This window comes from Elephas maximus, chromosome 2 (genome assembly GCF_024166365.1).
Source record: "Elephas maximus indicus isolate mEleMax1 chromosome 2, mEleMax1 primary haplotype, whole genome shotgun sequence".
In the NCBI taxonomy this organism is placed as follows: domain Eukaryota; kingdom Metazoa; phylum Chordata; class Mammalia; order Proboscidea; family Elephantidae; genus Elephas; species Elephas maximus.
In genome coordinates this window covers 166,146,338-166,162,442 of record NC_064820.1, presented here as the reverse complement: position 1 = coordinate 166,162,442, position 16,105 = coordinate 166,146,338, and the positions used below count along the sequence as shown (strand labels likewise).

The 16,105-nt window shown below is 43.2% G+C and overlaps 2 protein-coding genes across 11 annotated transcripts in view; one reads left to right on the top strand and one right to left on the bottom strand.

Moving 5' to 3' along the window:
- LOC126070179 (interferon-inducible GTPase 1-like) overlaps positions 1-16,105 on the bottom strand; it is a 186,387-nt gene that overhangs the window by 150,177 nt on the left and 20,105 nt on the right. The window contains exon 2 of the mRNA XM_049874111.1: positions 844-5,576. The gene's annotated coding sequence lies outside the window, so the exon portion shown is untranslated. The remainder of the gene's footprint in view (positions 1-843; positions 5,577-16,105) is intronic.
- The window catches only part of IRGM (immunity related GTPase M), a 145,244-nt gene that overhangs the window by 114,758 nt on the left and 14,381 nt on the right, over positions 1-16,105 (top strand). The gene's annotated exons all lie outside the window — the stretch shown is intronic.

Here is a 16,105-nt window from a genome sequence, read left to right as displayed (position 1 = left end):
ACCTATAGGACAGAGTAGAACTGCCCCATAGAGTTTCCAAGGAGCACATGGTGGATTTGAACTGCCAACCATTTGGTTAGCAGCTGTAGCTCTTAACCACTATGCCACCAGGGTTTCCAGAATTAGTAAAGAAGGTCTCAAAGTAAATGAATATGTAATTGTAGAAGAACTCACGTTATTATAAGAACCACCTTTGTATTTCCTGAAGTTTGTGTGGTCAAACTTACAAGTGGAATGTTTTATTACTGCAGGTCTTGGACAAAATTTTATGAAACAAACCTGCATTTAGTCAAAGTGGACCTGAAATCAATGTTTTTCTGGCCACTTCAGGAATAATTTTCATGTATCTTCCTATCACAGAATCCTCCCTTTTATCTAGATGTTTGGCTCCTTCCACACATACCGTGGGCGGAGGGGCCCTTCCATCTCCAAAGCTAAAATGGAAATAGAATGCAAAGTGATCTATTCTTGACCAGGCACCACACCTATCAGCAGAATGCTTGTTTTTTACATTTCGCTGAAAACGGCTTGTACTGTCCCACTTTCTGCATTTTTCAAACAGTCCCAGTATTAACACCTCTTCCTAAGAAATCTCACCCCAGTTGTTTTGGAAAAATGAATTCAACTTGTTTGACACACTGTGTGATACACAGCAAGCAAGCCCCCTTCTCCTTAGCTCTTCAGCCTGTCCTGGGCAGGAAAATAGAACTATAGCAATACTGGGGATGATTTTTAGACTGAGTAATCTGTCATGGGGGAAGCTTGAGGAAAATCCCAGGTCGGTCCTCAAACTATAGGGTGCCCTTCACCTGGGGATTCCCGAATCCACTTAATAGGACCTACAGGAGTTAAAGTTGAGATAACACAAGGGAGAGTCAGGGTATCTCCTACTTGTAAAGTCGAGGTGCCTCCTGACTGGAGAATTGTAGGAGCCTGGCTTGACTCTTTTTTGGTCGAGGCAGGCCTGACCTGGAATAGAAAAAGAATAAGGATCAGAGCCATGTTTGAATCTTTGAGAATCTATATTTTAGGCCTTGAACTGGGGTGCAGGTACATGAGGATTCCTTAGTCTTTTTGCAGGAGGCGGGGCCGCTTTCACTCTAGTGTGATGCACCATGCAGTTACTCAGGCCAGTTTCAGAGAGGAATGAGCAGTCAGAAGGGCCTCATATGGCCCCATCCAGATGGGGGCCAGTTGATCTTCTGGATGTTGATTTTAACAGGAGCCGATCTCCTGGCTTGAACCTATGAAGAGGCATATCAGAGGGGAAGGACAAACGAGAAGAGGCGTATTTGTTAATGGTACTTATAACTGCTCCTAAGGATTGGACCCAACCTCTCTTCTCAACTTCTGTCATGACGAGGTAGAGAAAGTTGACCATTTCAGGAATGGTTTCCCATATATAAGTTCATGAGGACTGAACTTAAGTCTGCTCTGAGGGGCCACCCGAATCCTAAGCAGGGCTATTGGTAATACTTGTAACCAAGTGGAGTGGGTTTCTTGGCAAAGTTTAGCAACAGCCTTTTTCAAAATATGGTTCACCTTTTTGGTCTTTCCAGTAGATCGTGGTCTCCATGCTGAGTGCAGTTTCCAGGTGATGTCTAAGGCCTTACTAATTTCTTGATTTACCTGGGCCACAAAGGTTCCCCCGTTGTCGTTCTGAATTGAGAGTGGCAAGCCAAATCGGGGAAAAATCTCTTTAAGTAGCGCCTTAGTCACTTCTCGAGCTCGTTCAGTCTGGCAAGGAAAACCTCTACCCACCCAGACTGCGTGTCTACAAAAACCAGTAAATACCTGAAGTTTCCAGGTGCTCGAGGCATCACGGTAAAATCTACTTGCCAATCTTCTCCCATGCTCTTTCCTCGGTGCTGGATTCCTGGCTTTGCTGGGTGGGGTACTCTCTTTGGATTGTTTTTAGCACATAGCAGACTTCTTTTAGTGACCTCACATACTGTCTTAAGAATCTTTGGTCCCGCAACTATTTGTTGAATCCTTTCGAGGCTTGCATCTCTTCCACAGTGCGTGTTTTCATGTAGAATTGATATTATGTTGTATACTTGGTCTTCTGGTAATAATATTTTTCCTTTAGAATTAGTCAGGCAACTAAAGCCTGTCGAAGATTGAAACTCCCACTCCTTCGCTCTATCTAAATCTTGAGGGGTATATGTTGGCTGGGGGAGTTCATTGAGGTTTAAATGGGGGATCAGGGCTAGCTCTTGTCCTGCCTTTCTCCATTCTTGTAAGGCAGCCTTTTTTGCTTCTATGTCAGCTTTTCAATTTCCAGTGGCCTCAAGGGATTGCCCCTTTTGATGCCCTGGACAATACACCACTGCCACCTGAAGGGGATTGTGAACGGCTTCTAAAAGCTCAAGGATCTCAGGCACATTTTTTATTTCTCTATCAGCAGGTGTCAGGAGTCCTCTCTCCTTCCAAAAGGCCCCGTGGGAATGTAAAAGTAAATGAGCATACCTGCTGTCCATGTAAAGGTCACTCACTTCCCTTTTCTCAGATGGAGATCCCGACTGAGAGCTACAAGCTCAGCTTTCTGGGCCAAAGTTCCGTTAGGCAGCCTCCAAGATATTTGTCAGGGTTACCACTGCATATCCTGCTGCTCGACATCCTTCATGTATGAAGTACTTCCATCTGTGAATATTTCAACATCAGAATCCTGTAGCGTGACATCAGACAGGTCAGGCCTACTTGAATAGACTTCAATGACCTACCTCTACACAGTCGTGCATTGGCGGGTCCTCAGATATTGGCAGCAAGGTAGCGGGGTTCAGGGAGGAGATAGCTTTTAAAATAACATTACCATGATCTGAAAGGATGGCCTGATACCGTCCCATGTGGCATGCCATAAGCCAGAACCCACCTTTTTTCCTAAGAGAGGACGAACTGTATGTGGGGTATTTACAGTCACTTTTTGGCCAAATGTGAACTTTTCAGCTTCCAGGAGCAAGTCGCAGGTTGCAGCCGCCGTCTGTGAACACGGTGGCCATCCCCTAGCCACAGTGTCCAATTGCTTTGAGAAGTATGCCACAGGGCACCGGGTCGGGCCCAAAGTCTGAGTCAGAACTCCCACAGCAATCCCCTTCCTCTCATGCACAAACAGTTCCAAAGGCTTTTGCAAATCAGGCAATCCCAACGGTGGGGCCGTCATCAACTTATATTAAATTTTTCCAAAGGCTTGCTGACACTCTTTAGTCCATACTAAAGCTCCCCTTTCTTCTCTTTTTAAGGCTTCATAAAGGGGTTTCGCCAAAACTCTAAACCCAGGAATCCAGATTCTATAAAACCCAGCCATTCCCAGGAACCCTCTTAGTCACTTTGAGACAGGGACTGCCACCCGCTTGATTGCCTCCATTTGATCTGGAAGGAGGTCTTGCTGTCCTTGAGAAATCTGGAATCCCAGATATTTAACTTGTGGGAGAGAAATTTGGGCCTTTTTCTCGGATACCTGGTACCCGCACTCTGCCAAGTGATTTAAAACTGAGACGGTATTCTGATCAGAGTCTTCAGTTTCACTAGCCACCAGGATATCGTCGACATATTGTAAAACCAGACCTCGGTTCGGTTTTAACAATCTTAAATCCCTTGCCAAAATTTCTCCAAAAATAGTGGGAGAATTTCTAAATCCCTGGACTAGAACTTGCCATGCAAGATGTCGTTTCGCCCCAGTAGCTGTATCAGTCCATTCAAAAGCAAATAATTGCTGAGAGTCAGGATGTAATGGGATGAAAAAGAATGCATCTTTTAAATCTAGCACTGAAAACCATTTACATTGGCTGGGTATGGTGACAAGGAGAGTGTAGGGATTTGGGACTGCTGCTGGGTGTATATCTTCTACTATTTGGTTAATTTTCCCCCAGATTCTGTACAGATTGGTATTCCTTTGTTCCTGGTTTCACTACCGGCAAGGTGGGGGTATTGTAGGGAGACTTACAATATCTTTAAAGGTTAGTCATTATGTACTGATGCATCAAGGGTGTCATGCCTTCCAAAGCTTCTTTACGAAGTGAGTACTGTTTCTGGTTGACAACTGGGGCTCCGGGCTTTAAAGTACTCTTTACTGGTTTGCCTGACTTTGCTTGCTTAGGCCCTTTGGAAGCCCAGACTTCCGGGTTCACTCTCACTCGTATATAAAGAGGGATTTCTCCAGTGGGTATTGTTTTTTCATTAAGGAAGGCCACCTGGAAAGCACATGCAACCTCTGGGGGAAACTGAATTAAAAGTCAGGAGGGCCCAAAGGATATCTGAGCCCCAAGCTTTGACAAAATATCCCTCCCTAAAAGGGAGACCGGACATTTGGGCATGTATAAGAATTCATGGTACAAGAGTTCATTTCCAGCTTCATAGCTAACAGGTTGTAGGAAGGGGCAAGTATTCAATCTTCCAGTAATGCCGACCATTAGTGCGGTCCTTGGGCTAAGGGGCGATTCAGCTGTGTTTAATACCGAGAAAGTTGCTCCAGTGTCCAAGATAAAGTCTATGGGGCGTCCTCCCACCTTAAGGGTCACCCAGTGCTCACGGTGGGAGATGGCCAATGGAGATATCCACCCCAGGCCCCATTACTCCAACTCATCTCCAAGGGATGGTCCTTCCTAGTAATCCTGCAAGGCGGCTGGCAGCCGCGGTTTCTTTGGGTCGTCGGGACACTCAGTTTCCAATGCCCATGCTTTTTGCAATATACGCACTGGTCTGACCCCAAAGGGGGTCTTGGTCTATGTTCTGGCCTTAGCCCCCTTCTAGTCCCCTTCTCTTTCTCAGAATTTAGAAGTGACAGTGCAGCAGCCAGCAAATCAGCCTTCTGTTTCATTTTTTGTTTCTTCTTTTGTTCGGCTGTCTGGTCTCTGTTATTATATACTTTGAAAGCAATTTCAAGCAGCTGTCCTATAGGCAGGCCCAAACCTCTTTCTAGCTTCTGTAACTTTTTACATATGTCTGGGGCACTTAGGGAAATAAATGTCATATTCAGAAGTCAGGAATTTTCTGGGGTCTCAGGGTCCATATCCATATATTGCCAGAAAGCATTTGTCACCCTCTTCAAAAAGGTAGAAGGGTCCTCTTTTTCTCTTTGTATTATTTCTCTTAATTTTTGCAAATTCTTAGGTTTAGGCACCCCATTCTTTAAACCCACAATAGGACAATCCCAATATAGCTGAAGTCGACCTCGCCCATCAGCACTATTATGATCCCATCCCGGATCTCGGATAGGGACAGCTTCCACCCCTGGGGGCCTTGATCAAAGTCTAAATCAGGTAGTCTGTCTGCCTCTTTTGTGCCTGTTCTAACACCATCCGACTCTCTTCTGCAGTAAGGAGGGTAGTTAGTAAAGTCTGTATATCTGTCCAAGTAGGGTGGTGAGTTGAGAACACAGAAAGAAAAAGTTCAGTCATGCTATTAGAGTCACTCCATATGGTGGGGTGTGATTTTTCCAATTATATAAGAGATGGAAAATGGAGTATATACCCGTATCGGCCTCAGGAGACGGTCTGCTCATCCACCCCTGCTGGTGCCTCTGGAAGGGGATGTTGCCCTGCCTGGTGTTCAGGGGCTCCCTCACTGAAAACCGTACCCTGCCGAGCACAAGAAGGGGAAACCATACTTGAAGCCACGTCTCCACCACCCATCTCTTCCATATCTCCCCTTCTGCTCCCCTTGGTGGACTAGTACTAGAGTCTGGTTCTGGCCCCGGTGGGGAAGTATGCATTCTCCTCATCCGACACTGTCCTCCAGCAGCAGCATCACTGCCACCATAAGGAGGAGGAGGAGCCACCACCAGAACCAGAGCCCACCCCTCCAGCAAGGGCTCCTCGCTGGAAGAATCAGGAAGCACTTTTGGCTTCTCTTTGCCTTGAAAAAGAACTTGGTTAGAAGGGTGCATATTCTGATATAGTGACATAAAACCTTGAACATAGGGGACTTCGTCCCATTTCTTTTCTCTTCTACAAAACAGGTCCAATCGAAAAATTGTATTAAATTTAATGACCCAAACCCAGGCCAAGCTTCCGACTTGCCAATTTATGTTGTGGCCAAACACTATTGCATAGAAAATCATCATCTTTTTAGTTATTGGGGCATAACTATAGCACTTCCAACTGGTCAGAATGCATCTCAAGGGGGACTCTACTGATATGGAGGATCCCCCTCCCATCCCTGGTCCCCAGTGTAGTTTCTCAATTGTGATGGAAGGCCTGGCCCTTCTGCTTTCTGCTCGAATGCAATCTGTGGCCCAATCTACTTGAAATTCCATCTCTGCTGTTATCAACTTAATTTCAGTTAAAATGCCCCTGATACCGTTTTTTGGTCCCCAATTCTCACTGAGACACTTTTCCAACAACACCTGAGCTTGATATTCTACTGAATATTTATGAAACCAGTCGTCACCCTCCAAAAACCGGGACCAAAAGTATTCACGGGTTTGGGAAAAGGTCTTATACAGATTGGGGCTGACACGGTGATGGAGACGGTGCAGTACCTCCAGTGTCTCAGTTGGGCACTCTCTGTCAGTCAACTTCAAGTGAGGCTCCCACATTCACACATATACATACACACGTGCACAACTCCTTGGCCCACCTCACAGTCACGCTCAGCAATCTCAACCTCCTAGACAATCCCTAGAATGGCAGAGGTAATCTTGACAGCCGCAGCGACCTCAATCTCCCAGATAATCCTTAGAATGACAGAGGTAATCTTGATAGCCTTAAGCTCATTCACACACCCGGAAACCAGAACCAAGACTCTAGAGCCACCAAGAGTCCCTTATGTGAACCTACTCACAGGTTCAGTCATCCCATGCAGCACTGGCTTCAGAAACCAAGAGTGGAAGCCCCCTCTGGGCTTGCTCTATCTGCCGTGGCCCTGAGTGCAACAGGGAGAGGATTCACGGACTCGCCCCATGGGTTTTTCCTTAGCCAATCTTGTGCCTTGCATACCTTCTTTCTGCATGGTTAGGGACAGGCGGTGCCATGGGGAGAATAAGGACTGGGCAATGTTTCCCTTCTGAGGTAAAAAAAAAAAAAAAAACCAACAGCCGCTTAAGGGTTAATTGGCCAATCCCAGCCCGGCCCAGGGCCTCCATGTCTCAAGCAGCAAAGGCCCCAACCCCACGTTGGACACCAGAATTTGTTACCACGGTTCGCTGATTGGAGCTGCCTGCCACAAGCCAATCCTGAGACAGGAGGAGGTAAGCAGCAAGAGGGCTTTATTGAACACTGTGTTCAAGAGACAGAGGGGGCAAAATTTCTCCCAGGTTCTGTCTGCCCCAAGAAGGCTACAAGACAGTTTTATAGGAAGAGGGTCAGGGTTTAGAGATTTCCAGGAATGTTGATTCTTCTTTGAGGGGGACATAATGATGAAGTGACCTATTGACGTCTTGCAGGCCTCTTTACGCCATCCCGGTTTTGGTCACAAGATAGGTCTGGGTTTTGCTGGATTATCTCGGGTCCTGATAGTATCGCTCCTTGTTTTTGTCACCTCGGAGAGAAACATGGTTTAATCAACAACAAAAGATCTTGATTACGTTGTTTTTCTACAATGGAATTTGTTTTTCTACAAAGGAACAATGGTCAGACAGATTCCAGAGCAAAGAATCAACGTTTTCAAAGACTAAAGATTTTAATCACAGCTTATACAGCGAAACTGGAAAATATATTCTCTCTTATTCTAATACTAAAACACTACAGAAAATGTATTTTCTCTACTTCAGGTTTACTTGGGGAGTGGGGCATTAAGAGCAGTGACAACTAAGGTCAGAATGAGTAAGTCTCCAGGCAAAACATTTCTTCCTGTCAGCACCAGGCCTCAACACAGACACATCACTCCTCTACCCAAATGGCAAATCGCAGGACTGTGATGATTTGAATGTGTGGAGCTGAAAGATAAGAAGGTCCGCTTAGAGAAAATGCTCATAGCAACCAACCAACCTCATTCACCCAAAATAGTGAACAGTTGGTGTCTTTGCTCAGAACCAAAAGGGTCTGCCAGACATGCAGCATGACATGACCAAGTTCCCTCTTCTCTCCCCTGCCTCCCTCCCTTCTTGTGCAAAGCCAGCGCCAAACTGGGATGAGGAGCTACAACCAGAGTCTGTTTTACTGGACATTTGTTTTTAAAATGTTTATACGTGAGAGATACCAATGTGCATTAAAAAGGTACCAAGGAAAAAACTCTGGAAGCATCTACGTCGAAAAAGCACCTAGAAGGGTACCATAAAACCATAGACATATTAATTGGCAAATTTGCTTAATGAATGAACAAATGAATGAATGATGAACATTTAGCAAATTGCAAATATTTTGCTGATAAAACCTCTAAAAGAGGATTACAGCTCAGTACGTATTTGACCTTTTTGTTTAGAAAGGATAAAACGTCTTAAAATGCTAGCAAGCATCAGAGGCAATGTATTAGACAATAGCAGCAGTCCACCCAAAATTTAAGATTTCTGCCTTTATCCTGTCAGCTTCCTCTTACTGCACCATTGATTTTACTACCTAGATGTCCTAGTCCCGTTGTTCAAATCACTGGGTAGACCATCAGGACAGCTACACCCCCAGACTGAATTGAAAAGCTACCCAGCTGACTATGTAAATAGCTATGACTAGGACACTCACAGGTATTCCCATCTAAAGGGAGAAGGAGTGAGGCTGGCAACACATATTCTTCTTCACACAAGGCTCCTCAGCACTTGAAAGCTGAGAAAGGCACACAGTAGAGAGCATGGAAGTGACAACTCTCTGAGCTTTTGTCCCAGGAGGAAAATAGGTAAAGTATAAGAATCAAGTGTGTTGCCATCACCCGCCATGGCCCCTACTCACAGCCTACCAGGAGCCTTTGAGAGAAAGATCACTCATCCTCGTCCATCCCCCTCTCATCGTAAGAGGCTATATTTGTAAAATGCAAAGGTAAAGAACCATATTTTTTAAACAACAAAACTTAAATCAGAAACCCTTCTTTTAAGTAGCAACTTCTTCTAACAAGGCCACGTAACCTAAAAACATAACCTGTTGTTGTCGAGTCGATTCCGACTCATAGCGACCCTAGAAGACAGAGTAAAACTGCTCCACAGGGTTTCCAAGGAGCAAAGGAGCAGCTGGTGGATTTGAACTGCCAACCTTTTGGTTAGCCTCCAAACATTTAATCACTGGGCCACTAGGGCTCCAACAAGGCCGTGTAGAAATAATTATTTGATTAGTTCCAGAATACAAATATTACCAATAAATAATTTGCTGGTGCGGATGAGAAGTGATTACTTCAGGGAATGCAAAATGATGTTGCTACTTTGGAAGACAATTTGGTATTTTCTTACAAAGTTAAACCTATTCTTTTACCGTATAACCCAGGAATCCCATTCCTGAGTATTTATCTAAGATAAGGAAAAACATATACCCACATAAAGAGCTGTATGTGAATATTCACAGCAGCTTTAATTTGTAATCGCCAAAAACTAGAAACAACCTAAATGTCCTTTAACTGGTGAATGAAATAAAAAATTCTGGTACATCCATATAACGGATTACTATTCAGCAACAAAAAACAATAACCCACAAACTACACAAACTACAGGCAACAGTGCAGATGAATCTCAAAAGCGTTATGCTAAGTGAAAGAAGTCAGGCACAAAATGCTACATACCGTGTGATTGCATTTTTATGAGATCCAAGAAAAGGCAAAACTTTAAAATTATAAGGGCAGAAATCATCAGATCAGTTGTTGCCAGTGGCTGAGAGTAAGAAAATGGACTGACTACAAAGAAGCAAAAGGGAACTTTTAGGGGTGATGGAAATATTCTATATATCTTGATTGTGGTGGTGGTTTACCACTTACTGAAACTCATCAAACTGAACTTCCCCAAAATGGTAACTATTGCTGTAAGTACATTATATCTAAACTTTTTTAAAAAAGATGATTACAAAGTATTATGGATAGAGGTGGTATGGAGTAGGAGTTAAGAATATAGGCTCTAGAGCTAGAATGTCTGGGTTTAAATCTTGGCTCAACCACTTATTAGCTGTGAGACCTTGAGACACTTAACCTCTCTACACCTCCATTCTCTCACCTGTAAAGCAGGGATAATAATAGTATATACCTCACAGAGTTGCTGGAAGTAATAAATGAGTTAACAGAGGTAAACACTTAGAACAGAACCTACTCTATAAGCATTCAATAAATATGAGCTGTTATGCGGGCATGTCTTGGAGATATTGTGGGTTCGATTCCAGATCACCACAATAAAGTGAATATCGCAATAAAGCGAGTCATATAATTTTTTTTGTTTCCCAGTGCGTATAAAAGTTATATTCATATTATACTGTGGTCTACTAAGTGTGCTATAGCATTATGTTTAAAAAATGTACATACCTTAATTAAAAAAATTCTTTATTGCTAAAATATGCTAACCGTCATCTGAGCCTCAGCAAGTCGTAACCCTTTTGCTGGTAGAGGGCGTCGACTGGATGTTGATGGCTGTTTACTGCTCATGTGGTACTTGCTGAAGGCTGGGGTGGCTGTGGCAATTTCCTAAAATAAGACAACAATGAAGTTTGCCACATTGATTGACCCTTCATGAAAGATTTCTCTGTAGCATGTGATGCTGGTTGATAGCATGTTACCCACAGTAGAACTTCTTTCAAAATTGGAGGCAATCCTCTCAAAACGTGTCACTGCTTTATCAACTAAGTTTATGTAATATTCTAAATCCTTTGTTGTCATTTCAACAATGTCCACAGCATGTTCACCAGGAGTAGATTCCACTTTAAGGAACCACTTTCTTTGCTCATTCCATAAGGAGCGACTCCCCATTCATTAAAATGTTATCATGAGATTGCAGCAATCAGTCACATCTTCAGGCTTCACTCTAGCTCTCTTGCTATTTCCACCCCATCTGCAGTTACTTCCTCCACTGAAGTCTTGAAATCCTCCAAGTCATCCATGAGGGTTGGAATCAACTTCTTCCAAACTCCTGTCAATGTTGATCTTTTGACCTCCTCCCGTGAATCACGAATGGCATCTAGAATGGTGAATCCTTTCCAGAAAGTTTTCAATTCACTTTGCCCAGATCCATCAGAGGAATCACTATCTATGGCAGCTATAGCTTTATGAAATGTATTCCTTAGATAATCAGACTCGAAAGTCAAAATCAGTCCTTGATCCATGGGCTGCAGAATAGATGTTGTGTTAACAGGCAGGCAGACAACAGAGATCTTGGGTAACCAGGTGCATTCTCAATGAGCAGTAATATTTTGAAAGAAATTGCTTTTTTTTTTTTTTTTCTGAGCAGTTGGTCTCAACAGTGGACTTAAAATATTCAGTAAACCATGTTGTAAACAGATGTGCTGTCATCCAGGCTTTATTTTTCCCCTTACAGAGCACAGGCAGAGTAAATTTAGCATAACTCTTATGGGCCCTAGGCTTTTTAGAATGGTAAACGAACATTGGCTTCAACTTAAAGTCACCAGCTGCACTGGCTCCTAACAAGAGAATCAGCTTGGCCTTTGAAGCTTTGAAGCCAGACATTGACTTCTCCTCTCTAGCTAAGAAAGTCCTAGAAGGCGTCTTCTTCCAATATACGGCTGTTCTGCCTACATTGAAAACCTGTTGTTCAGTGCAGACACCTTCGTCAATTATCTCAGCGAGGCCTCATGGGTGACAACGTGCCGCAGCCTCTACATCAGCACCTGCAGCTTCACCGTGCACCTTCGTGTTATGGCGACGGCTTCTTTCCTTAAACCTCATGAACCAACCTCTGCTAACTTCAAACTTTTCTTCTGCAGCTTCCTCGCCTCTCTCAGCCTTCACAGAATTGAAGAGAGTTAGGGCCTTGCTAAGGGAATGTTGTGGCTGCTTTGATCTTCTATCCGGACCACTAAACTTTCCCCGTATCAGCAATAAGCCTGTTTTGTTTTCGTATCATTCGTGTGTTCACCGAAGTAGCACTTTTAATTTCCTTCAATAACGCTTCCTTTGCATTCACAACTTGGCTGACTCTTTGGTGTCAGAGGCCTAGCCTTTGGTCTGCCTTGGCTTTCGACATGCCTTCCTCACTAAGCTTGATCATTTCTAGCTTTTGATTTAAAGTGAGAGATATTCGACTTTTCCTTTCACTTGAGCACTTAGAGGCCATTGCAGGGTTATTAATTGCCTAATTTCAATACTGTCATGTCTCAGGGAATAGGGAGGAGGAGAGATGGGGGAACAACTAGTCAGTGGATTGGTCAGAACACACACAATATTTATCGATTAAGTTCACTGTCTTCTGTGGGCATGGCTCATTGTGCCCCAAAACAATTACAACGGTAACATCCAAGATCACCGATCATGGATCACCGTAACAGGTATACTCGTAATGGAAAAGTTTGAAATATTGAGAGAATTACCAAAATGTGACACAGAGACACGAACTGAGCACATGCTGTTGAAAAATTGACACCAACAGGCTTGCTCGATGCAGAGTTGCCACAAACCTTCAATGTGTAAAAAACGCGGTATCTGCAAAGCACAATAAAACAAGGTATGCCTGTAGCTATATGATTATGTAACACGTACATACACATGTCTGTGTATATATATGCACAGAAAAGAGTGGAAGGATGTTCACTATGTGAATGGTGGGAAGAATTATTGCCTTTACAACAAGCAAAAAAAAAAAATTTTTTTCTCAAAAATTAATGGAAGAAAGGACACTGGACTGGGAGGTCAGAGTCCTGGGTTTCAGCTGTACTTAATTATACGACCTCAGGGGAGTCACCTTCATCTCTAGAAAAGGAGGGGATGGGACAGATAGGGATTCCTTTGTCTCTAAAAGGGGATGGCTTTCTAAGACTTATGGTCAGAATAGGCAAGCTATCCTCTTTATTTTGTTTCACTTTTCTTTATTTATTCTCTGTCTACCAGGCACTGTGGACAGAAACAGAGATGAAAACACCTGCGTCCCTGCCCTCATGGGACTATGATAGAGGCTGTTCAAAGAAACAGACTAGTAGTGCCCAATGAGACAATTCTCCAGCATGATGAGGGGCACACAGAAGAGAGGTATGTAACTGGGTTTGGGGGAGTCAGAAAAAGCCTCCAGGAGGAGAACACAGGTGGAGTCCTGAATGAGTGAAAAAAAAAAAAAAAAAGATTGGCAATGGCATTGCAACCAAAGGGAGGAAGGAATGTACCAAAGCAAAGGGTGTGAAAATAGCACTTGGTTGAGGGATGGGGAACAGAAAGAAAGAGAAATAGAGAGAGGTCACTTTTTGTTTGTTTTGTTTTTATAATTTTTATTGTGCTTTAAGTGAAAGTTTACAAATTAAGTCAGTCTCTCACACAAAAACTTACATATACCTTGCTACATACTCCGAGTTGCTCTCCCCTTAATGACACAGCCCACTCCCTCCCTCTACTGGGAGAGAGGTTACTTTGACTGGAGAGTGGAAATGAAGGAGGAAAAGGCCAGCACTGGGGGTGGGGAGGAAGGCTGGTGAGCAGGAGGGAAATGATGACCACTTAGACTGCTGATGGTCTCCAGAAAGCATATGGGGCCGTGTATGTTTTATTCTTGTGCAAAACCCTATATATGCTGCTAATAAGCCTGTTAAATACTAGTCTAAGATGTACTTCATTGTATTTACAAATATAAGATAAACTAACAAAAATATTATGAACAAAAATGTCAGTTCAGTCTCGGGGGACATCTAGGTCAATTGGCATAACATAGTTCATAAAGAAAATGTTCTACATCCTATTTTGGTGAGTAGCATCTGGCGTCTTGAAAGCATGCAAGTGGCCGTCTAAGATACATCTATGGGTCCCATCTTGTCCTGAGCAAAGGAGAATGAAGAAAACCAAAGACATAAGGAAAATATTAGTCTGAAGGACTAAAGGACCACACGAACCGCAGCCAGCCTGAGCCCAGAACTAGACGGTGCCCGGCTACCGCCACTGACAGCTCTAACAGGGATCACAAGGGAGGGTCCCGGACAGAGCAGAAGAAAAATGGAGAACAAAATTCAAACTCACAAAAAAAAAGACCAGACTTACTGGTCTGACAGAGACTGGAGGAACTCCTGAGTCTACAGCCCCTGACACCCTGCCTACTCTGAACTGAAGCCACTCCCAAAGTCCACCTTTCAGCCAAAGATGAGACAGGCCTATAAAACAAAGAGTAACACACATGAGGAATGTGCTTCTTAGTTCAATCACGTGTACAAGACCAAATGGGCAACACTTGCCCAAAAGCAAAGATGAGAAGGTAGGAAGGGACAGAAAAACTGGACGAATGGACATGGGGAATTTGGCATGTAAAAGGAAAGAGGAAGAGTGCCAACACATTGCAAAGATAGCAATCAATGTCACAAAAACAATTTCTGTATAAATTTTTGAATGAGAAACTAATTTGTGATGTAAACTTTCATCTAAAGCTTTAAAAAAAAAGTTCGCTTCCATTTTCCATGGTTAGTTGTACACACTTATTCATTCATTAAATATTTATTGTCTGTTGTGTATATTCTGGGAGCTGGAGATACAGCAATCCCCAAGGTAGACCAGGTCTCTCCGCAGAACTTACATTCTAGTAGAGGGCAGAGAGAAAGGAGCTAGACATTAAACAAATGAACAACCAAAGCAACTAAGAGAACTGGACCAGCTTTTCTTCTGCCCAAGACCCATCAAAATCCTCCTACCCTCAGAAGAAGGAGAGAGGCCTTGTGATACAGTGACTGAGAGCTTTGCACTTGGGAATCAGACGGACCTTTGGTCAAATTCTGGCTCTCCCACCTACCGCCAAACTGGCTTTGGGTAAGTCCCTTCCCTGAGCTTTCATTTCCTTACCTGAAAACTGCAACAACATCACCACGTTCCTATGGTGGTAGGGTGGATTTGAGGAGGCAACCAATCAATCCTCAGTTGTCAAGTATACAGAAAATACTCAGCAAATGGTCCTTTTTATTTAATTTTTGTTTAATTTTCATTTTCCACCTTTAGGATAGCCCACGATCTCCACTATCCAGATAAAAATAGTCACAGGCTAGAAAATAGGGGGAGCATGGTATAAAGGTATAGAAAAGACCTGTTTAACATTACGAATTCACATTTCAATGAATTCACAACTGTTTCCTTCTAAAGCTGTCCTACTTGGAATTAACATTCCTTTAGGATTTCACAAACTGGTAACATCTGTCTACATTACATGACCCGGTAACTTAAATAAAAACTATCACCTAAAATAGGGAGCCAGCCCCAATCTGTCCTAGGATTCCTTGCTCTGATTCTCTGACTAACACTGAGCCGTTTAAAGATCAGAGATAGCACAGAGAATTGATAAGTAGTCTGAACACAAGCTGTGGAGCAGAGGGCCTGAGCCCACTGTGATTGACCGTTAACTGAAAGCAGAATTTTTTGAAACAGAATAACCAAGGGGGAAGGAGCTTTCTAACTGGCTGTGCCTTTGACTAATCATGTCTTCCAGTAGAAAAGAGGCATAACAATTAGTACATTTCTCAAGCAAGAAAGAAAAGAGTGCTGCTTCCCTATAATCACGTACTCTGGAATGTTTTAACTGTCTTTTAATAATGTACATTTCTTACAAATGACTTCGGAACAACATTGGGTATTTAAAGATTTTGAAGCCAGAATATACAACACAAAAAGGAAATGTCTTTTCGGTGATCTCAGACCTTAAGAGCCAAACTGATTTTACTCAAGCCTTCCCACATAAAAAAAAAAAAAAAAAAATTTTCCCCACATAAGTTCCCTTCTGCACTGAAAATAGACATGTGAGACTTCAGCCCGCACAGAAGAATTTTAGAAGCAGAGTCTATTATCTTTTCTACTGAAGTAAGAGCCCAAGCTTATAAACAAAAAGAATGCCATACTTCTACATTCCTTTTTCTTATTGGTGGTTCGCACTCTCCTTTACAAAGATGGTCTTCTGTAGGTTAATTACTGTGCTTGCAGGGAGCCCTAGCATCTTTTTGCCACCCAGTACCACAAAGGACACCTTGTTGCTACCCTCTTGCACACTTCCACCTTTCCCACTTTGCTTGTTCTGGATCCTGCTGCTGGTTCCTGTTCATCTGACCTCTGCTTTTTGGGACTTCATCTGGCAGCTTACCTGCTGATCTTG